A 22,996-nucleotide genomic window follows, 5' to 3' on the forward strand; every position below is an offset into this window, starting at 1 on the left:
AGAGCAAGGACTTAAACAGAGGGTTGTCTTTTTTTTTTTTAACTTTAAATTTTGCACGGTCTTTCTTACAGTACTTAGGCAGAAAGATTTAGTGCCTTTTAAAAAATCTAAAGTGCTCTTACCTGCTAGTGTTTTCTGGTTCAGAAATATTCTCATACTTGAACTCTAGCTTTAGGGATCTGAGATGGTAGACATGAAGTCCAAACCTCTAATTTTTGCAGGTGAACAGACCAGTGCCAGAGACTGACAAAAATTTGTTCCAAGCCCCCTGCAAATTTGTAGCACAGGTGAGACTAGCACTGAGGTCCCGACTCTTGGACCGGGGTTTCACTAAGCCCATGGCCCTTTTGCTTTCTTTATTAGCAGTCATCCTTCTTAAGTGTTATTTCTTTGTCCACCGAGATTTCCAGAGCTATTAGTTTGTCCAGATTAGGACCACTTAAAGGACTGAGAGTGCTTCCAGAGGCCATGCTTGTGGCCAGGGCAGTGACTCCAGGCCAGGAGGGAGGCAGGGGCCATCTAGGGAGGGCGATTATCTGCACTAGGAAGTCTGTGTTTTAAAACAAGAGCTCTGTTCCTAGAGAGATTTCTGTAGTGATGCTCTTCTGAGTCAAGTCTGGGCTTTGAGTTGAGGGGAGAAATATATAGTTAGAGGTACATGTATGTTTGTATGCCTGATTATGCATGCATGTGTTTTTCATTCATTATATTCCACCTGTGTTGTATGCTATATGTTGTATTCTTTGTGTTTTAAAAACTGATGCACGATTTTATTACCATTGGGGAAAAAAAAATCATTGCTGGTACTTTTATGTAGCATGTGTATGGATCTGTGAAAAAGTTCATTCAAACTTAGGCATTTTTTGTGTGTCCCTGAGTTATCTGCAGCCTCCTGGGACATGCTGTCAGTGTTGGGAAAGTTGAAGAAATGTGTTAGTCTACATTTCTCTGTTTATTTTCCTTTTCTCTCTGCCATCATTTTCATTGATTTCTGTTTTGCATGTCAGTGGATCCAAGAGTCGTGTGGATGGGTATGTGCTGTCAGTATGAGGAAGAGGGTTTAAATGATGATTTGAAAATGTGCATCTAGAAATTGAGGGCATCTGTGTTCTTATGAGTGTGTGTATGTGTGCACATGCATTTCAGAGTGGTTGGATTTCTTTGTGTATTATTTTTGAGAGGGGAATTCAATGTGTATGTATTTATATGTTTGTATGTGTATCTGCAGGTGGTATGTTTTGTTGTAGAGTTTACAGGGCATGTTTGAAAGTTAAGGGAACATTATCATTCATAATATGGAATAAGAAAATGTGAGTGTGTATATCAAAATGAGTCTGTGAATGGTCTTTATGTGTATTTAATTTTGGGTGTATTATTGGTGTCAGAAATTTATAAGAAGAAAAGAAGAACAGGAGAAGCCATTCAATTATTTAGGTCTTTCTTAGACTGTAGGCTTATAAGAGAGACATTAATAGAATTAACAGGTAAGAACAGGTCAGCTCAAAGTGAATTTTTTTTTTTTTACCAGATCAATGAACTGAGAAAAGAGGCCATACATATCTTGTGTCAAAAACTCACACAGTTTAAAAAAAAAAAAAAAAAAGCACAGTCAGTAAGGAAAGCAATGTGAACTACATTGTGCTAGAAAGCATCTTTCATGTACAACATCTGCTTTGCTGTGTCCTCTTTATGCCTCCTGCCTTGTTCCCCATGAGTAACTCTGGCTCGTGATGACCAAGATAGCTGAGCCCTTTCATCCTCTTTCCTCTACAGTTTAGAAAAATAGCTCAGTGTGACCTCCATCAGGAAAGAGACAGACAGAGGCAGGAAGAGCCAGCAGTTGCATTTCAGATGAGTCAGAAAAGAAATCCCAGGGGGTGCTCCCAGCATCCTCAACAACTGCTAAAAGTGTAGCTCCTGATGTCCTGGTTTCTATGTGCACTCTGGGGCTGGGAAATATACTTGCTTAGTTCCCACTAGCTTTACAGGGTGCCGTGGAGAGATGAGATGTGGCTTCTCCTTCTACTTGACCACACTGGTGTGGTCATTTCTCACTAGATTATCCCACAACCTCATGCTCATTGCAGTGAAATATCTATTACTGCTGCTTCTAAATGTCCCAACAGTGCTAGCAGCACCTCTCACAATATTAGTTGTGTGTAGAATCAAAGATGGCTACAAATTCCTAAGTAACTTCCCATTGAAAATCAGGCCCTATTTTTTCCTTTGAAAGTGGACTTACCTTGTGACTGATTTGCCCAAGGCATTGTGCTAGAAGTGACTTACTACACCTTTTGAGGCTATCTCTTATGAAGCTTTATGGCTTCTGTTCAGACCTCTTTCTCCCCTGGGAAACTAGTCTCAATTATGGAAAAGCCCAGCCCCTTGGAGACACTACTTTGGGCTTTCTGACCTTCTAGACACTCTGCTTCACCAGCCTGAGCTGAGTACTCACTGAAGAATGGCATCCCTTCCTACACAATTGACATCCCAAGTGAATGAAGAAGTCCTCTTGGTATAGGACTTCAGTTAATGCCCCATGAGTCAGAAAAAAAATCTCCAAGTAGAACTCTCTGATATATTAAGAAAAATGGTTGCTTATCAGTACTAAATTTTGGAGCAGTTTCTTCCATACCAATAGATAATTGGTATTGCAATAATAGAAATAGCTACTGTATATTGCACATTGCTGTTTGTCAGAGCATGTTCCTTGGGCTACTTATTTATATATCTGTCTACCTACCTATCTGTATCTATATTTCTATCTTTAAATTCTACCTTCACAGTAGCCTAAAGACTGTGGAGCTTTTATTCTCATTGTACATATGAGGAAGGTGAGTCGGGCAACTGCCTCAGATCACACCTGGCAGTTGGTAGAGATACACTCAGTATGATTTTTTTCTTAGTTGTCTCCCTTCCCCATAGCCCTGGGCCTTTGTTCACAGTGAGGTTGAGGTTTAGGAGCATGCTCCTTGTTTTTTTCTTGGAATAACCTTCCCACATACCTCATTTCACTCCAACCAACAAATTCCTTCTGATCCTCGATAGCCTAGCTCTATAACTCTTAAACTGTTTCATATGAATTTACGTAGATGTCCTGCGGCTAGCATTCACTGCCTTCTTGTAGCTACATAAAATAAGCATGGTACTTAAACTCCCTGAGGCTCAGTTTTCTCATCTGTAAAATCAGTTAAAATGAATTTCTTACAGGTTTGTTGTGAAGACTCAGTGGGTGGCAAATGCTAAATATATCACATGTGGAAGGCCATGATACACACACTAGCCACTATCAAAGCTAAGCTGCAGGCTGAAAGATGGGTTCCACTATCAATTACCCTTTCCTGCATATGTCTCTGGGGTACAGAGTTGCCTGGGGCACCATTCTTGCCTTGGAGGAGCTTATAGTTCAGTGGGACAGAAAACAAGTTGAAGAACAAATATGTTAATGAGATACACGCCAAGGGATGAGGAGCAAAGTCAGAGTCTCTGAAAAGTGGCCTTAATCTCTTTGAGAAGGACAAGCAAAGAAAGAGTTCCCAGGATGAAATGATACCTACAGAATGAAAAGGTCTTAGGGAAAGAAAAGAAAACCCAGACATTCCAGGCAAGAATGAATTTGAGGAAAGAGCTGTAGGAGCCCAGGAGTAAGGTATATTGAGGATACAGGTGACATTGGTTGAAGAAGAAAGGCATGACAGGCATGGGGGAGCACCATGATTCCAAATGGAAGATGATTTCAAGGTCAGTGGGATGCTACTAAAGGGCTGAGAGCAGTCAGTGCAGATGATCTGCCTTTTAGAACAATTAATTTGGGACTGTTTTGGAAGGGACAGGTCTGAAGATAGAGAGATGGTCTTGGAGGATTTTTTTCAATATTGTAAAACAGGATGACGGTACTGTGATCCCTGAGCAGGGCATGAGCTCTGGAGTGATGGCAAAAGCAAGAGGGAAACTTGGTGATTGGTTGGCAGGGAGGGGTGCAGAAAGAATTGGAATTAGCACCTTGGTGGGAGTTAGGTGGAGTTCATATTGGTACCCCACAATCAAATACTAAGAGAATGCAAAAGAAAGGAACCCTTTTTGCCCCAAATAGAAGAGGGAGAAAAATAGGTCCTCAATGTGCAGATCACGGGTCTCCAGGAGCATCTAGCCAACCAGACCATTGCTGGCATATCAGCATGGATGACGGAAACTGAACTCTAATTGAGCCGAACCCACTCTGGCATAATAAGTGTGGTTTTTAACATAAAGCACTGCTAGAGTGAAGTTGTCAGAAAGCAGGGGGCGGGAGGCAGTAATCTGTGAGATCAAAAAGAGAAGATTGAAGCCATTTTATGTGGCTGGCAATGAGTCATTTGTCAGCAATGCCAAGAAGCTGTCAGCTCCTGGGAGAGATGATGAGGCACCCTGGGGAGAGGGCTGGGGAAGGTGTCAACCTCCAGTCACGAGAGGCCAAGTGTGGGGTAAGAAGTGTCAGTCACATCAAAGCCCTGTCCTGACCTGGGTTAGAGGGAAACCAGGGTCACAGCAGAGCTTCAGCCTGGTAACCAGTGAAACTTGTGACCTGCCCCTATCAGGAAGGAACCGATGTACTCAGCATTCTAAAGACAGTTCAGAGCTTTCCTTCCCCAGAGGATTTGCACTTTAAAAGAACCGTGGAGGGTAACATTGAGGAAAAAAGGTGGATCAGTGGTACAGGGAAAAGAGGTTTTTGAGCAAGGACCTGCCCAAGGTCACCGAAAAGTACTCCTTAGGTGAATAACTCCCATTTCTATCCATTTGTCAAGCCTAGGGGGCGGAGGATCTCTAGAGATGGGAAGTAATTCCATGAAGACCTGCTCCAGATGCAGGGATTTGTCCAGTTTAAGAGTGATATTTTACTTAAGTTATGGTATCCCCCTCCACACTACCTACCCTCAACCTGTCTCCCTGCTTCCACTGCTCTTTTGGGGTCTATTGTCTTTACTGCACCTAAGGTGACCATCTTAAATGGAAATTCCCCTGGTCACTTTCCTTTCTCAGGCTGCATGCTTTGGTCTCTACCAAACACACTGAGATTAAGTCTCTTGTCAGTTAATGTCTATTCCTCTTTGAGCTCAGCTTAAATCTCACTTCTTCAGGAAGGTACTTCCTGACCCTTATTAAGTTGCAACATGCTCAACACATGCAGGCTGTTCTGTTTCCTAATATTTTCTTTTCTTTTATAGTTTTTATTGTTTTTGATTGTTATTATTGTTAATATTCTGACATCCCATTTCTGAATCCATAAGAGAAAGGATCATGCTTATTTGTTGTTGTTGTTTTATTTTTTACCATTCCATCTGCATGTCTGGAAGAGTACCTAATAGTTGTAGAATGGCTATATGAAGGAATGAATGAATGAACAGCTCTTCAGTAATTCTAGTGAGCAAAAACGTTTGCAGCAGACAATATCATGGAAGTACCAACTGACCTGTGTATGGAAGCAGATGGGCAGGAAATCAAGACATCGCATCAATAACCTTCCAGCCATTTTCAGTTCTCCTTTCCATCCACACTTTCTGTTCCAGAGTAGCTTTGAGAGACTGAAGTTACAGAACACTTTCCATTAGAACAGTGGTTTTCAAAAATCTCCCAAAAGGCTGATTGAAGTACAGATGACTGAGTCCTAACCCAATGCTTCCAAATTAGTAGGTCCAAAATAGACTTTCAGAACTTACCTTTTGGAAAGTTTATAAGTTATACTGATGCTGTGGGTAAAGGGGCCACACTTTTAGAAAGATTGCATTAGATATAATTTCTGGAAACAAGGACTCTGCCTTTATTTTCTTTCTTTTTTTTTGGTACTGGGGACTGAACCCAGAGGTGCTTTACCATGGAACTACGTGTTCAGTCTTTTTTATTTTTTATTTTGAGACAGGGTCTCACTAAATTGTTCACGTCCTTGCTAAATTTCAGAGGCTGGCCTTGAACTTGTGATCTTCCTGCCTCAGGTTCCTGGGTTGCTGGGATTACAGGTGTGTGACACTGTGTCTAGGAAGACTCCACTTTTCACATTTGCTATTGTTACATTCTAATTCTATTATATAAACATGTATACTGCTATAAAATATAAATCCAAATATATATTGAATAAATGAAAGAAACTTTGTAGTCACCTGTGCCCACCATATAATTCTGTCCCCAGAACTAACTCCTCTTTTCTGTTTCAGCTTCATATCACATGATGAACTGCATTACAAGCTTCCAGCCCCACTAGCCACTTGACCTTCTCTGGGTAGCTTTTATGTTCCATCTACCCTCCCAAAGAAACATTATATATACTTGTTTTTCAGTTTCTACTTTGGTCTGGAGGATGCTTGATAAATCCCTTTAAATTACGGTGTTAATGAGTAATGACAGGTCAACAAGTTATGTTTCCAAAGAGAAAATTTATTCTAACATCTGATTAGACATTCATGTCCAAAGAACATTGAATAATAGTGGTAACCAACCTGTCTAAATTGCTTGCTGGTTGAAATAAGCTTTCATACACATTATTGAAAAGTTTTATTTAGCAAATAATACAACATTGTAAAAACTGTGCAATATATAACCTGACCACTTAGTAGTGGAAATGATTTCTCTGTATTTTACAAGCATCTATACAAATGGAATATAGATACTTGGTGTGCTATTTGCTAATTATGTTGTTTCTTATCTATCCTTTAAAGATCTTGATTGAGAAAATATTTTGATATAGTAGATAGATTTGCTTACATATGAAAAATAAATGCATGCATACATACATATCTACTTATGTCAGACATGGGTACAGATATAATAAAGATGTATGTGTCAGAAATCCTAAACTTCCAGTTTTCATCATTGAGTTCATATGAATCTAGTTTATTCTATGAAATAGTGTCTACTTTAACAACAATGGTCAGTTTCCATACATATTAGATTGTGGTACTTGCCTCACTCTCATGACATAAATCACTATTAGGGACCTAATTTTTTTTTTTTTTTTTTTTTTTTTTTGGTGGTAGTGGTAAGGCATTACAATGCTAAGCAATTTACCTGGCTGGTTTAATTTAGAATCACTTCCATGCTTTCCCATAGATCTATGTTAAATCTACAGCTGAACAATTTAGAAATTGGTGGAATTTCCCACCCTGTGCCACATGTACACACACATGGGCTTTCAACACTGATCAGTTCATCTGTGGGCTTGGCTCTACTTAAGGAAAGTCGAATGTTTTCTTTCTCTTGAGTCAGATAGGTACTTCTGAAAGTAAGAAATGAAGAGAAGGACAAGTGCATAAGGTATGTTCCAGGTGCCTTCATAGGTTTTAATGAGCCTGCACCACCCCTAAGTCATGGTAGAGATCATTATTCTTTCCAGAAAGATTAGGCAAAAGGGAGAAATGGGGTGGGTGGAGAAAAGTCTGAAAGTGAATTTCATGTTTGAGGTTACATACCTAGCCAATGAAGAAGAATGGATTAAGACATGGGTCTGTTTGTCTCTAAAAGCCATGTTGTCTGTCTGAGCAAGGGCAGCACCCACAGTGGACTCACCTTGGTGACCACATGTTAGAGAAATGACAACCAAACAGAAGCTAGAGATAGCCTTCCAATGATGTGCCTTTGTTTAACTCCAAAGAACTGTGCAGTATCTCTTTCCCTACCTTAATTTCAAGATAAGGGTTTTATATTACTGTGTAGGAAACTTTTGGGGACATCTTTTATCCCTACCTCCTATCTCCTTCATTTTGTTTATCTTATGTTGAGCATCAACCCACGTCCTTCTTATCCACGGATCTTCTCTGATTCTGTCTCTGGAAGTTACTTTCTTCATTTGTTTGTTCTAGAATTCTGTGTCATTCATCTAGTATTTAGTAATGTGCAATTGATAACTTTTAAGTGTCCAGGGATATTAGAGATGGTGGAAGAGAAATAAGAGGCTGGAAGTTTAGATAAAGCATTGATATTAATTTATTAATTTGTTCAATTAAAAAATTGATTAATTTTCAATTAACTGATTTTATGATTTACTTTTCAAGATAAGATGGGGGATTTAATTTGTATTTCTAACCAATTATCTTGAAATTCAATTTCTTCCTCTGTTAAATGGGAATAAAAATTCTTTACATGCTTCCTTCATGGAGCTAATGTGATAGCATTACACCATAAAATGATATTCTGATGGTTTCAAAATCCCCAAATTTTAAAACATAAACACATAATAGCTATCATTAGTATTACTGTTAGAGCAAAAACCAAAATAGTAACAAAAATCCATGAATCCATGAACCACTTCAAAACAAAATAAAATAAGCAAACAAACAAGCATAAAAACTCCTATTTAAGTTAAAACTGTTAGAAAGCTGCCCATGTTGATCATACATGCTTTCTTTGCAGGTCTGGTTTATTTATGAATTCTTAGTAAAGTCCAATTTATCTGTATACTTTAAAAATATTTTAGAACCAGTAAAGATTTTAACAAGTGTCAGCCTATTTTTAATAGGTTTTCTAGGCAGTAAAGATTAAACACAAAGTTACCAGTGGGAATAAGGAAAAGACAGTTTAAACTATTCATGGAATGACATTATCCAGGAGTTCATAAAATCTGTTTAGCCATATCCAATTGCTTGCCAAGAATACACAAATCATTCTTATTTATATTCAGTTCTTCATATGTCAGTAAATTTGCATGTACTAAAATGGAATTTAAAAAAATGAACATAGTCTAAATCCTTCTTTCTCCAGTGTAGGGAATTTGAGAACATCTGTAACATTAGGAAGTTGGACTAGACCAGGAATAGAATGTGCATGGCAAGCTGGTCGAATGTTGCCCAACTCCTTGCCCATGGCAGACATCACTAATGGATTACAGCACTTTGCTACTGAGATAGAAGTAACCTGAGAATCATTATCTTCTCATTGCTCTCAGCAATTGCTATTAATCAACTGGAGCTTTGTCATTATAGAGTGTCTTAGATTTCATCATTTAACACTGACATTTTCAGAATATATAAATGCAATGAATTTGCCTAAATCCTAAAACTCATTTTGCTTGAAAACAAACAAACAAATAATTTTTTTTTCCTATTCTCTGGAAGTTGGTCACAAATTTCAGCATTTGAGTGGGTATTTCTCATTTAGCTGTCTTCTCTGCTCCCCATTCCATGAATGGTACCGGTGTCTCTCAGTAGGAGATGCCAAGTAAATGAAGCTACCCAGCAGGAAACCCTGTTTGGTAATTCTAACAAGGCTTGAAGAATTGGTTTCCTCATTAGAAGCAACAAAAGCTTCCTATATGGTAACTTCAAAAGTTCTGGGCACCAATTTGATGGGGTACTCTACCTGAACAAAATATTGAAGCTTAAGGAATACAAATAAAAAACAAATACTTGGTAATGAAGCATTCCCTGTGAGTATGGGAGATAAAAATTCCATTTTCTTGTAATGCATTGTCTAGGCTGACAGATTTTAACCCTAGCAAACAAAGGAAGGACTTTATCTTCTGAATGAGAATCACCACTGGATGACTCCCACCAGGTACCCGAGTCCTTCATGTGCCATTTCATTTAAATCACAATAATACTTGCTTTTAGTCAAACTCTCCTAAGTGCCCAGGACTTGTTCTAAGCATTTTTCTTAAATTAACTCATTTAATCCCCAGCAACTCTCTAGCATATTATTAGCATAGTTTAACAAATGATGAAACAGAAGCAAAGAGATGTTAAGTACATGATAAAAGTCACACAGTAGCAAGGGACAGAGCTTCCATTAGAATCCATGAAGTCTGGTCCCAGGATCTGAGCCTTAACTACTCCATCTCCTCCTCATTCCTCCTCCTATCTTTTTTTCCCTCTTTATCCTCCTCCTCTCCCTCTTTCTATCCCCCTCTCTCTCTCCCTCTCTCTCTGCTTCACCTCACTACCTCACAGTATTCTTGGGATCTCTTTTTAGCTCTTAATAGAATTCTGTTCTTTAAGTGGAGTTTTAAAAAATTGTGATCCTTAGTTTATTTTAAACCCATTTCAGCAGTTGACAATTGGCAGTAAATTGTTCTTATGTTCATTCCTGCCACATAGACACCCTGGCACCCATTTTGCCATAATTAGACTTGTGCTTTTCCTCTTCTTTTCTGCCTTATATGTGTAGTGTGTGCTCATTTATGTGTGTGCATATGTTAAACACACAAATAAAAATGTGTACATATATAGGTCACCCACATTCATGGCGACTTATGGTTTTGGGGTTTGGGGGTTTTGGGGTTTTGTTCCTCCGTCATAAACAATGTTTCCATTCTACCACCATCCTCTAGAGAAGACCAATAAAATTTGACTCAGGAAGAGAGAGAGAGAGGGAAAAAAATCCAGGAGGCAAAAGTAATATGGGGAGAAAATGAAAGAGATTTAGTGCAGCTATCAGCCGACCGTTGTGCTGTCTTTAAGAGTCTGTTGAAACAACATAATAAAAGGTAATAAAGGTTGGATTTATAGCCTACCTGGTGGAAATGGTTTCCTGTTTGTATCTTGCAGCCCACTGCCTGTTTTTTTCTTGGGAGTGGGATCTTTTTCCCAGCGCCCCTTTCCACCCTTGGGCTCAAGAAACCTCAGGGCATCCAAATCAGGTTGGCAGGTGAGGTAAACACCCTTCTGGCTCCTTCTCTTCCCTTTTTTGTCCTGCGATTTAATGACCCAGTGATGATCTCATAAATGCTGCATTTGGACCAATTTGCCTAGGAGAATTCTCAGTCATCACTGAAATAGACAAAGGAAACTTTAGACCTTGATAATGGTCACACAGCCCTCAAAGGACCAAAGGCTTGTTATTTCACCTTGAAGTTCAAGTAACTGCCATAACTTACATCAGTATGAATCGGTTTTTTTGAGAGGAAGATGGCGTGCATGACCCACGTAGCATGGGGAAGTCGATCATCAGGACGAAGGAGTGGCATTTACCCTCAAAAGGTTTAGATATATTTCAAAAGGCAGTTGGGACAGAGTTCAGTCTCCTGAGTTGGTGGTGTTCTCTGATACCATTTGTTCCCTCCTTCATCAAACACTGATTCAGCATCTGCATTATGCCAGGTCACATACCGGTGGCAAGGCTACTAAGTGAGAAAGACTATTCATGCTGACAAACCCAGTCTAAGAGATACCTTGCCACACAGGACAAGTCCATGTTGGTGCATGGGTACAGGGTTCAAGTGGGACAACATGAGGTGGAGGCTCAGCTAACAGGATGCCTGCAAGTACAGAAGGCCCTGGATCTAGTCTCAAGGACTCACTTGAATGTAATAATGAACTAATAAATTAAAAGAGTGGAGAGGAAAGAGAAATCTGAAGGTACAAATTTAAGATCTAATGTGCATGTGAGCGTTCATTTCTTTCCCTCTTTGAACCTCAGTGTCCCTGTCAGTGTGCTAAGGCTGTCTCTAAGTTCTCTTCCATCACTGAGATTCTAGGTTACACTAAGAAAGGTAAAAGAAAAGTACCTTTTTTCCAGGTCTCGGATCTTTAGCAGCAGGTCTGGGGTTCCCCTCATTTCTCCCTAGAAAATAAGGCCATTTTCTTCAGACTGTACCCTTTTACACTGCTTGATTTTAGTCTTGGTCTGGGTGGGGGAGCGGTTGGAGGGCTGAGATTATTTTGCAAGATAGAAGTTACAGCAGTCACTCCCTTTCCCCTCCTGAACACTGGTTGAGGACAAGAGGAAAGCCAGGAAATTCCAGGGGAGAAGAGGAAATGGAGCCTCTGGAGGAAGCAAGGAGCAAGGGTGCCAGCAGCAAATTTCTGAGCCCCTGGAAGACAGACCTAATTATTAGAATATGAGTCATGATAATAGGCTGAATAAATCCCCGGAAAGTCAGGGCTAATGGTGTCTGCTGCAGCCACATCATCCACACAGAGGTGCATCCCAGCCAAGGCTGCGCTAATTGTTAGACCCAATCAGAGAGGCCAGGAGCATGAAATGAAGGATTAGTTCAGGAGGGTGAGTGCCAGCCTCTCTGGGGACCCTGGCTGGCTATAGCTCCTTGTGGGAGGGCTGGCCAAGGTGAGGATGGCCCTGTAGAGGGCTGATGCTCTTGCAGTAGATTCACAGGCTGGATCTGGGGGCTGGTGACCTCTGCACCCTGAAGTTACTGAGGGGATCCTGGGATCCTTCTACCAGAGAGAGTTTCATGCCATAATCCCCTTCTCCCAATTGCTTTCCATTATTTTCAGTTTTCTCTTCCTTGCTGTTTTCTAGTTTCTTTCTCTCTCTCTTTGTCCCCTTTCCTTCCTGCTTCCTGTGCTTCTTGTCTTTTTCTCCCCTTGCCACTCTCCTCCTCAACCTTCTCTCTTCCTTTTTCATTTTTCCTGATTTTTTTAACACCTCCTAGATGGCCCATCCTTTTCCTTCTACTTTCTCTCCTAGTTTCATTTTAAAATTTCTTTTCAAAAATGTTTCTCTTTGGGGCTGGGGATTTAGCTCAGTTGGTAGAGTGCTTGCCTTGCATGCACAAGGCCCTGGGTTAAGTCCCCAGCACCATCACCAAAAAAAAAACAAAACAACAAAAAACAAAAAACAAAAAAAGTTTCTCTTTATTCTGTCTCCTAGACTCTTTCTTGTTTATTCCCTTATTTTTTTCTGAATCTGTTCTTATTTTTCTTGTCCTTTTCCTTCTCTTATCCAAGCTTAGGAAAGTAATCTTGGATTTTTTCCAACTGGATGAAGGAGGCCACCACCTCATTCTCAGCAAAATACCTTCATGGTTTTTGGATCCTCACAACAAATGAATTTTTTTTTCCTAAAAAAGCTCCAAAACACTAAGTGACAAGCCAATGCCACACAACTCTTAAATAGAAATTGCATCTCAAATTTGTCTGAAGTCAAATTTTCCATACAGAATATGAAATTGTATGTGTGTGACCAGAAAACAAACCTTGGGCTCAAAGATGATATTGTAGGGTTAGAGGTACCTTCCTAAGAGTAGAAAAACTGTTACAGTATCAGGCTTGTCCGTCACCTTTCCTGTCCCTAGGGACTCATTTATTCAACATTGAGTGGCCGCCATAAGCAAGCTTGACCCGAGGATGTTCTTGACCCGAGGATGCAGAACCAAATGACTCACCACAGGTCACTTGCATTCTCCTGGAAGTGATAGTCCACAAACAACTAAGTAAGTACTTATGTAGAACAAAGAGGTAAGATGTAGGTGCCCGCTTCTCTGGGAAGCTGTGAGGTAGGTAATGGGACTGGTGAGAGAGGACATAGGGAATTGTTAGATTGTTAGAACTTTGGTGCTCATAAATTTTTTTTTCACTGCTATTTTTCCCCCATTTAAAAAAAAAATGTGTGTGCTCAAACCATACCTTTTCTACACGCTAATACTAGTTTCAAATACACAGTGCAAAAACTATTCTATCCAAAATAGTATCACACAGAGGACTAATATTGAAGTTTCACCGGGTGTTTATAAAATCTCCGTGAAGATTTCTTCCTTTATGATTTAAGCTTGAACCTGACTTTTTGCCTGACTCTCATTTACGGGATACACCACTGGCCAAGAAAATCCCCCAAGATTCTCATTGCCAATGTTCTCTGAATTAATTTTAGTTACCCAGAGGCTCAAGAGGCCATTGCAGCTGAGCAATGGGTCCTAGCTACCATCACTCCCTATCTCATCAGAGTATTTCAGACTTCCCTAGGACCTCTAAATTGAGATATTTCTCCCTTTTTATTTCATTCTCTGTCTGCCAGTGATTGGCTTGTGTCACAAGCTCAGCTGCATGCCCGATGGGCAGCAGTCATTAGAGGATATTACCAACTGGCAAACAATGTGGACTTTTAGTTGCAAGACTTTCCAATGCTTTGGGTTTGTCTTTACTGTTGGAGGAGAGCACTTATTTAAGTCCCTTTGAAAACAAAAATCTCTCAGAGACAGTGAACATAATGCATGATGGCTGTCCCAGGCCTATAGTCACACTTTACCTAATTACCAGAATGCTATTTGCCTCCATATGCAAATACCGTCCTTCCTTCCAAGCCCAGTCCAAAGGGTACCTCCTCCATGGTGCATTATTGATACAATAATTATATCCCCATCTTCCAAAGTCCTGATATTTATGTGGGAAGCTGACTGACATCTTGAAGCTCTGCTATCAAGGACATGCAGGAATTTGATGGGTGGTGTTTATCCTCTATATTCTTAATTCTACCACTGGATATTTCTTCCAGCACCAAAGATCTTCAAATTTGCAACAGATCTTTTGACTTTGGTCTTTTTTTTTTTTTCAATTTCTAGGTCAGTGAGTTTGAGTGATCTGGATGGGGAACTAGTAAGTACAGCAGCCTGGAGTGGGGACCACCTGGGGTTAGCCCAGCAAGTGTGTTTCAGTGATTCAGAGGAGAGGAGTAGGACTGGGGCAGTGAAGAGGAGTATTGATCAGGGACTGAATTTTAAGTGCACCTCCAGAGATGATTATAAAGCCATGATTAATGGTCTAGAGAAGCTCACCAACAGAACAAGAAGTGTGGAGAATGGGAAAAAAAAAACCTCTGGAGACTGCCAGTACAGAAACCCTGCCCGAGGAAGGCTTCAGAAGCCAAAACATAGGTCTACAATACTTCATAGCAACATCTGCATTTATCGGAGGAGAATGGGTTACCTCACTTTAATAAAGAAACTCCAGAAATTTTAGGATTAAAACCTCAAAGGTTTCTTGCTCTTTTTATTCCTTTATTTAGGACAGTAGCTTAGCTATTCGTGCAACGTGATTTTGTGGCTTCACTTTCCCAGGAGGAAAGAAGGGAACATGTGACCTCAACAGGGAAAAGGAGTGCTGGAGACCTCATACCAGCAACAAATTGCTTTTGTCCCTAGATACCTTTTGCTAACAGCTCATTGACCAGAATTAGTAGCATGGCCTTTCCTAAATAGAAGGGGCCAGGAAAGCTAGTCTTTCTGTGTGTGCAGTAGAAGGGAAGGGTGAGATATTTGTGAACATTAACCATCTTTTTATTGGCAGCTTAGCCCTGGGACCCTGCCTGGATTCCAGCTGGCTGGATTCCACAGCCTGCGCTCATTAAGAAAAAGACAAAAGTTGGAAAAAGGAAAAGTGAGCTTTATGCCATTTGATCAAACTGGAAAGAAGCAGGTAGTTTGCTTCTCCCTGGTTCCAAATGTACAGATATAAAAGCTACGTGAAAGACATGGATGGTTTTAGTTGACCTAAAGAGGAGGCAAAGGGACAAAAGGCAGGAAATACATAAATGCAGATTTAGTTAGTGATGTGATTTGGATGTGGGGTATCCCCCAAAAGCTCACGTGTGAGACAAAGCAAGAATGTCCAGAGGTGGAAAGGGTTAGATTATGCCAGGTAGAACTTCATCAGTGGACTAATCCACAGATAAGGATTAATTAGGTGATAACTATAGGCAGGTAAAGATATGACTGGAGGAAGTAGGTCACAGGTGGGTGTGGCTTTGGGGTATATATTTTGTCCCTGGTGAGTTTGTCGAATGAAAGCATAAAATGCTAGCTTTCTGCTTTCTGCTTTCCATGTCCTGAGTTGCTTTCCTCCTCCATGCCCTTTCTCCCATGATGTTCTGCCTCACCTGCGGCCCAGAGCTGTGAAGTTGTCCAACCATGGACTGAGCCCCTCAAACTGTGAACAAAACAAACTTTTCCTCCTTTAAGTTGTTCTTCTTGGGTTATTTTTGTCATAGCCATGCAGAAGCTGACCAAAATAATTAGCCTATACTAGACAGGCTTTGGCAGGGGTCGATCTCTGCTCCCAGCTTTCTTGGCACCTGTCAGGGTAGGGTTTGCAGTCCTTCAACTTCCAATCTCAGGAAGATGTTTCCACTTCTCAGGAGGAAGTTGTTCTGAATTTAGGGGATGGGGACAATTTCTTTCTCTACTATAGGAGAAAGTGAATGATAGAGGGAAGAAAACCCTCAAAATGAGGAGCTAGGACAAAAGAAAAATAAATAATATCCCAACATCTCAGTTGCTTCATCTCTCAGAGAAAGATGATTACATCCACAGCAGTAAGGACATCAAAAGATTGTATGAGCAAATGCACATGATGTCGCGAAACACCAGCCAGTGGCAAGACACTTTAAAAACTGATGTTGCCTCATCATTGTTTGTCGTATGAAAGCATAAAATGCTAGATTTCATGTGCTCTCCAAGTCTAGTCTAGCTTTTTCTTTCATTCAAGCATCCTCGCTGCAGTAGAAGATTCTAAATAAGACAGACTGTCAGGATCAGCTGGGGTGCCACACACAGGAACCCCGTCCTTCAGAAGGATCAAAGCAGGTATTTGCTCCTGTCCAGATTTGGTGATCCTGATGCTTTTTGGATGAGCCTCAAAGAATGTACCAGTTGCAAAATGGGCAGCGTGATGGAGCATTTTCAAAACGCATGGCTCCTCAACTGCAAGAAATCTGATGCTGCTTTATGGGAAACTGTAGGCTAAAAATAGTCCTGGTTTTCCCAGATGTGGTATTATTTTGATGTTGGTCTTTGTGACCTATCTTCTTTTGCCATCTCTGCTCTGTTCTGGTGGTTTTTTTTTTCTTTTTTCTTAACCTTCTCTCCTCTCTAGTGCCTCTTGGAGCTATAGTTGAAACTCATGTGCTTTCTTTCATGGTTGCGTTAGCTCACCTTTCACTTATTTGCTGGTTCATTTATTGATTCGTCCATTCTTTCCTTTCTCTCCATAATGTCATCTCATTTTCATGTAGCAAGTTCTTTTCTCTGGACCCAATATTAAGCACCAGAGAGAGCCTAAGGGGGGGAAAAGTTACAACAATAAAAATTATGTTTCATATGGGGAGAGAGACAGATAAGCAAACAATAATTAGGGAAAATGTTGCAGAATGCAGTGGAGCACAGAGTTGGGGATGTCCATGAACCTGAGATGAGGTGGGTGAACTTGGAGGATGTGGCAGGTGGACTCATTGCTGAAGGGGTTGTTTGAGTGGGGAAGGTGAGGTGGGCATGGTGGATAAATGAAAGAACCTGAGCAGGATGCCAATGCAGGGGAGGCTGGCAGGCTTGGGGCCCAGCAGATACTATAAGAAGCTCTTGTCAAGTGTATGCATGATATTGCTTCTTCAACACTACCTCACAAATTAATTGTAAGGATTATATGTGATAACTTAAGTAGTGTCGAACAGAGTGCTTGGTGTAAAATAGGTACCAGAAAAACCTTAATTCTCAACTCTCACATCCTTGCTCTTACATTTCTTTTCTTTTTTGGTCATTCCAATCCCTGGTACCTGATAGGAAGTAGCTGTTCAATCTAGTTACATTGAATTTAAGTCAATTTCTTGCCATGGGTCCCAGTTTTAACTTCCTTTTTTGTCCTATGAATACCCCAAAGAACAGAAACAGGGCAGCCTATTTTCCAAGCCTCCCTCTCCCTCTCTGCTTGGGGAGATAGCTTGTGTCTTCTCTGCAGTCTGTTTCTCTGCCTCTGGGGAATCTCCTCTCATGTAAATCCTGCAATTAGAGGCTCCCACCCCCTCCACTAGAGCCGCATCTGCCTCCCTAGATATGCGCCCATTTGATTGTGAAGAGATAATCACAGGGGCTGCTGCAGCCTACAGCTTGGTGAAGACAGAAATTCTGAATAAATTTATGGTTTCACGAGCAGGGATCCCCCTCTCACATCATATCGTTGCTTCCTGTCTGCCTGCACTTTTGGGTTCAAGGCGCGCAAAATCCTGATTATCATTTTATTAAAAAAAAAGAGTATATAAATTATGTTAGAAGTACAAATATGCCCTTTTGGGTAAATGAAGACTGTGAGGGTCAGAGATAAAGCTTTTGACTGAGGTCCTGATGTTGAGCAGCCCTACAGTCTAGCACAGCCTTCAGGTTTTTACTGCCTGAGTTTATAGCATAGGTGGGAGAAAGCGAGACAGCCAAGCAAAGGAGTTGTCTCTTGAGATTTTTTAGTTTTGATTTGCATGTGTGTGTGTGTGTGTGTGTGTGTGTGTACATCTATATTTATTAATTTGAATTATATAGTCAAATTAACTGTTAAAAATATTAGAGACGTGCATATGATTAGAAATGTCTAAAATACATTAATGCATTAAGAAAAATCCAAAGTCACTCATTATATCACCATCCAGAGGTAATTTTTGGTTGACACTATAATGTGCATATACATTTATATGAAATTTTTATGAAACCAAGTAATGCACATGAGCACACATAGTGTGCTTATTCACTTAGCTTTATACTATAAATGTGTCCCCAGGCCATTCAGTATTCTTCAAAAACACAATTGGGTTCACTCCATTATTATTTGAAGCTATGTCATGGTTTCATCTCTTTGCCTTTTAATTTGAGGAAAAGAACAAAACAAAAAGAGACTGGCTTCAGAAAAAAGAGCTGTGTTCTGGTTCTAATTCTTCCACTTATGCAGCCTCTGCCCTGTGTGTCTCTGTTTGCCCATCTGTGAAATGGGGACGAAGGTCACCTTTTAACCTGCCACATAGCCTCCTTTGGAGTTCCTGTGACACTGTAGTGACTCCATTGATGGGTTTACCCAGGAATGTGGGATTGTGTGGTGCCACCTCGATAATGGTGTGGGAGGAGCCCTACTGATCTTTTTAATCAGTGAAACCCCAAAACCTCCAGGACGGAGGCTTTACCTCTACCCGCTTTGAGGTGTGGGACAATTCATGGGCAGCACTTCTGCTCCAACTGTCCTCTGGCTTTGTCTGTCATGATGAAAGATGACCAGTTATTATTTCCTACCTTTGTGTTTGGGAGGCCCAAAAGAAATCAGTAGCTGCATCAAAATAGCTGCTGTTGTTGTAACAGCTTTTTCATTGATGGATGAGGTGTTTGGTATCGATTGTTAGCATCCGTCCCAGGGAGGCTGCATTGTGGGGAAAGCACTGGGAACATCACCACCAGAGCCTGCTGCATGCTGAGTGGTGTCCCTGAAGCTGGGCGAGAGTGTGTTTGGGCTACAGAGGCATCTTGCTTTTGAGAATAGATGTGCATGTATAAAAGGTGTTTTCAAAGGCATACCTTATAAAGCATATACTGTCCTCTTATTGGATTATTTGGTAATATAAGAGATTTAAAAATTTCAGCCCCCAATTTGATATTCAGTTGGCTTCTCAGTCTTTGTCTTTCAATATGTTTGGTCATCCTTAGCCATCAGTACCTAAAGGCAAAGTGTGAACCTATAATAAAGGTTCTGTCATGTCGTAAATTAATCTTGTAAAATGTCAGAGGACTTGTTAATATTTTTTCCCCTTCCGTTTTTTCTTCTTGCCTTTTATATTTCACTCTCCTGGCTTCCAGGCTTGAGTTACTTCCTCCCACTCTTTCTGTCTTCAGAAAACAAAACCAAAAACTTAGTATTTCCTACATTTAGAAGAATGAGGTGCTAAGGCATTGTGAGAAAAGAAAAGTTTTTGAGAAATGCACTGATGTGGAATTATAGACACATTGAGGTTCTCATAAAGTAAGGAAGAGAAAAAATTGGAAAGACGTCAGAGAAAGTTGTGGATAATAGAGGGACAGGACCTTCATCTGTTACAACTTAAAGAGACCCTGGAACACAAATCCTCTGTTATATCATTTATGGAGGAATTTATGCCAAAAAGTAGAAACTACTAGTCCAAGATTTCCTCTTCGTAATCAGGCCAATGCTTTTCATTTATTTTTATGAGGTTTTTTTTTTTTTTTCATCTGAACATCTCAGGTGTAAACCCTGGTCCAGCTACATACTGTTTATTAATTTACCTAAGCTTTTCAAATCTTGGTTTTCTTATCCACGAAACAGTTGACCTTGCAGGGAAACTGCCAGCACGGCTGTGCCATGACTTTTGCAGTGTGGCTGGCCTGGTAGTGTGGGATGCACACTCTCCCGTGCTACCCTCAAGCCAGTATTCTCCTTGGAAAGTCACAGGCACTACCAGGAATCACATCCCCTCCGTTTAACAGATGGATGGAGAGTCATTTTGGGGAGGTTGTTTGGGTGTTTGAATCAGATGCTAATGACAACTCACTTTGGCAGAGAAACAAACTCGGACCAGTGGGGTTCTTGGAATATTAGTCCTATTTGTCAACAAAAGAATCAACCCGTCAGCAGGACCCACTGAGCAGGCATCTCACACGCAGAGCTTCAGAGACACAGATGTGGCAAGTGCTATCCTCTCATGGTGAGTCTGAGACCAGGACTCCCTTCTTGTTTCTGAATGATGCCCGAGCTCTCCAATGCTCTCACCCCACCTGTAGTCCCCATGATCCCTATAGTTTTAAAAATTTGTAGCTCTAAAAGGGATAATTATTTGCCCAACATCACAGAGTGAGCTGGGAGTGAATGCTGGACGTAATCTAACTTTCTGGAACTCAGTGAACATGATTTATTTCTCAGAATAACCCTCTTTGCAAAATGCTGGTCACCTCAGGTATTCACTGAGCCCGACTTCCTCCTCGTGAAATGCACTTAGACAGGGAGAGGAACATTTGGTGGGTTTCTCTACAAAAGAAAACATTTTGCCAATGAATGTGTGAGGGTGTGTAACAGAAAATGAGACAGAAACAGGTCCCAGGAATTGTGAGACAGGGACTGAAATAGCAGATTGAGGGCAGAGAACAAAATCAGAAACTGAAATTGAGAGAGGAGAGAAGCTGAGAGAGATGTGCTGCAGAAAAAAATTTGAGAGGACACAGAGGCCCAGAAAGATGGTGAGAAAACAGAGCCAGACACTTCAATAACAAGAGAAAAACACGAGAGAAGAAAGAACTAGCACAGATGACAGGAAGGCAGGGAAACCTGGAATGAAAACCTAGCAGCCAGAAAAATGTGTGCCTCTTGCCGCCAACAGCCAGCAGCAGGGGGCATCAGAGCTCCATGGATCTGAAAAGATACAGCAGGAGAGCGTATTAGAAGAGATAGAGTGAAAGAAAAATTGGAGGTAGAGAAAAGGCCCGAGAAACCCACCTTGTGACTTTGAGACTGGAAAAGAGTGAGTTTTGATGCTTGGGGGGATCCGTTTTCAGTGGAGCAGTCAGTACCCCAAGCGTCTTCCTGGTCCATATTGACACAGAAGGTATAGAAATGGTTGTTGGAAATATATTGAAGGTTTTCCCAAAGAATAAGTCCAAAGGACATGGTCTGTGCTTAAGGGAAGTGCTTATCAACACTTAGGCACTGTATTAGGCAGAATTTATTCAGTAGCAAATGGAATATTTAATTGGTGTTAACTTATCCAAACATCTTCCTCCACTTCACCTCCCCCCAAAACAAAATTATTAGGAACCTACTGGGAAAGCTCACGGATAAGGAAGTGATAGGAAATAAATGAAGGAAAGACCAAAGGACTGATATCAGGACACTGTTTTCTTTGTCTTTCCTCCTCATTCCTGCTGCCAGTCTCATTCCCCCAGCCTTCTCTCCACTCCCTGTTTTTGGTAGTGCTGGGGATGGAACCCAGGTTCTCCAAAGCATGTTTTTGCTACAAAGCTACATCCTCAAGCCCAACAGCCTTTTCTGTGCAGCTTCCATTTCATCTGGTATCTGCTGTTCTATTTCTCTAGAAAAATCAAGACAAGAACTCACTTCCCATTTTAATTAAAAAAAAACTGCAGAAGAGGGTTCTGATTGGCTCAGCTTGAATTATGTGCCCAGGTCTTGGGCCAATCACATGAGAGAATTAATCTGATTGGCCAATTTGAACAATGCACTGTTCTTATTCGGGCCTGAAGATGGGGGTGGGGAGCATTGGGGAGCAAATGGTTTGTTGTTAAAAAGAAGGATTAGAATCATGACCTCTGACGTTGCACCAATTTATACCTACTACTAACTGCACCTTGAGGAAATGAGTTGCCCGAATTACTGCCTTGTCAACTCCAGGAGTAGCTATGGTGGAAGACACAGCAACCATCATTCTTCCTAACAGGTGTGCAGGCTAGCTTCCAGGTGAAATGGACCAAAGGCCAGGGTCAGGAACTTACTTGGGTGTTAGTTTTAACAACTATATGGATTTGGGTACATTTTTTGGTACCTCTCTAGACTTAAATATTCCCAACTATAAAATAAAGATATTTGACTAGGTTTGCTTATTATTTTTAACCTCTTTTGTAGTCTTAGATATCTTTGGAGTAAATATAGATGCCTTTACTGCCTTCCCTATGTGGGGAGTCCTGAATCCTCTAGAAGTCCATCCCCAGGTTCTAGGATAAGAACTCTTGGATTAGATCATCTTCAAGGTGGTATCTGACACTATTCAGTTGATTAGAAAGGGACGCTGCATTCTCAGCTGGAACAGAAAATGCTATATTTCAAGAGGATGTATTTCTCTCTTTGGATTAAATCCCATTCCCAGAAAAATCATGTATGTTTCTCATTACCTCCTCACCCTAGAGGACTCCTTTTCTTCTCTTCCCTTTTCTCTCTCTACCACCTCATCTTTCCTGGGATGCAGGTAGTCAAGTGTGGGTGTGATTGAAGCTTCTCTTCCATCTGGGTTGGCTGTAGGAAGTGTTGCTATCAGGGAAATAGATGGGACATATATCATCTCTTATCTGCATCTCCAAGAACGTAAGTGATTTCTCTCCCCCAACCAAAATAAATCAAAGGAGACGAATTTTAATTGTAGTCACCAGGTGGTGAATTCAGCACATCCACACAGTCTCCACACTGGCGGTGATGTCAGATGAGCTTGTCTCTCCAGCGGGAGGATAATGGGATTGCAAAAGTCTGGAGAGGGAGAGCTCTGGGGATTATAACAGCCGCTCCCTGGTGGGAAGGAAACAGCCAGGCAAGCCCTGTTAAATATAAAGGCCAGAGAGAGAAACATTGCCTGGTGTCAGGGTTGTATCTGCTCATGCTCCTTTTGAATGGTTTCACCAAGGGACCATGGAGATTGCCCACACAGGCTCTGTTCACACCAGCTGCGGGCATATCCTGTGCATCACAAATCCCCCACCCCACTCCCCTGCCCATCAATTTGGAGCAGTGACCAACTTCTAACTTGGGCTTCAAAGTGATCT

This window comes from Callospermophilus lateralis, unplaced genomic scaffold, assembly GCF_048772815.1.
Source record: "Callospermophilus lateralis isolate mCalLat2 unplaced genomic scaffold, mCalLat2.hap1 Scaffold_124, whole genome shotgun sequence".
NCBI classification, from domain to species: domain Eukaryota; kingdom Metazoa; phylum Chordata; class Mammalia; order Rodentia; family Sciuridae; genus Callospermophilus; species Callospermophilus lateralis.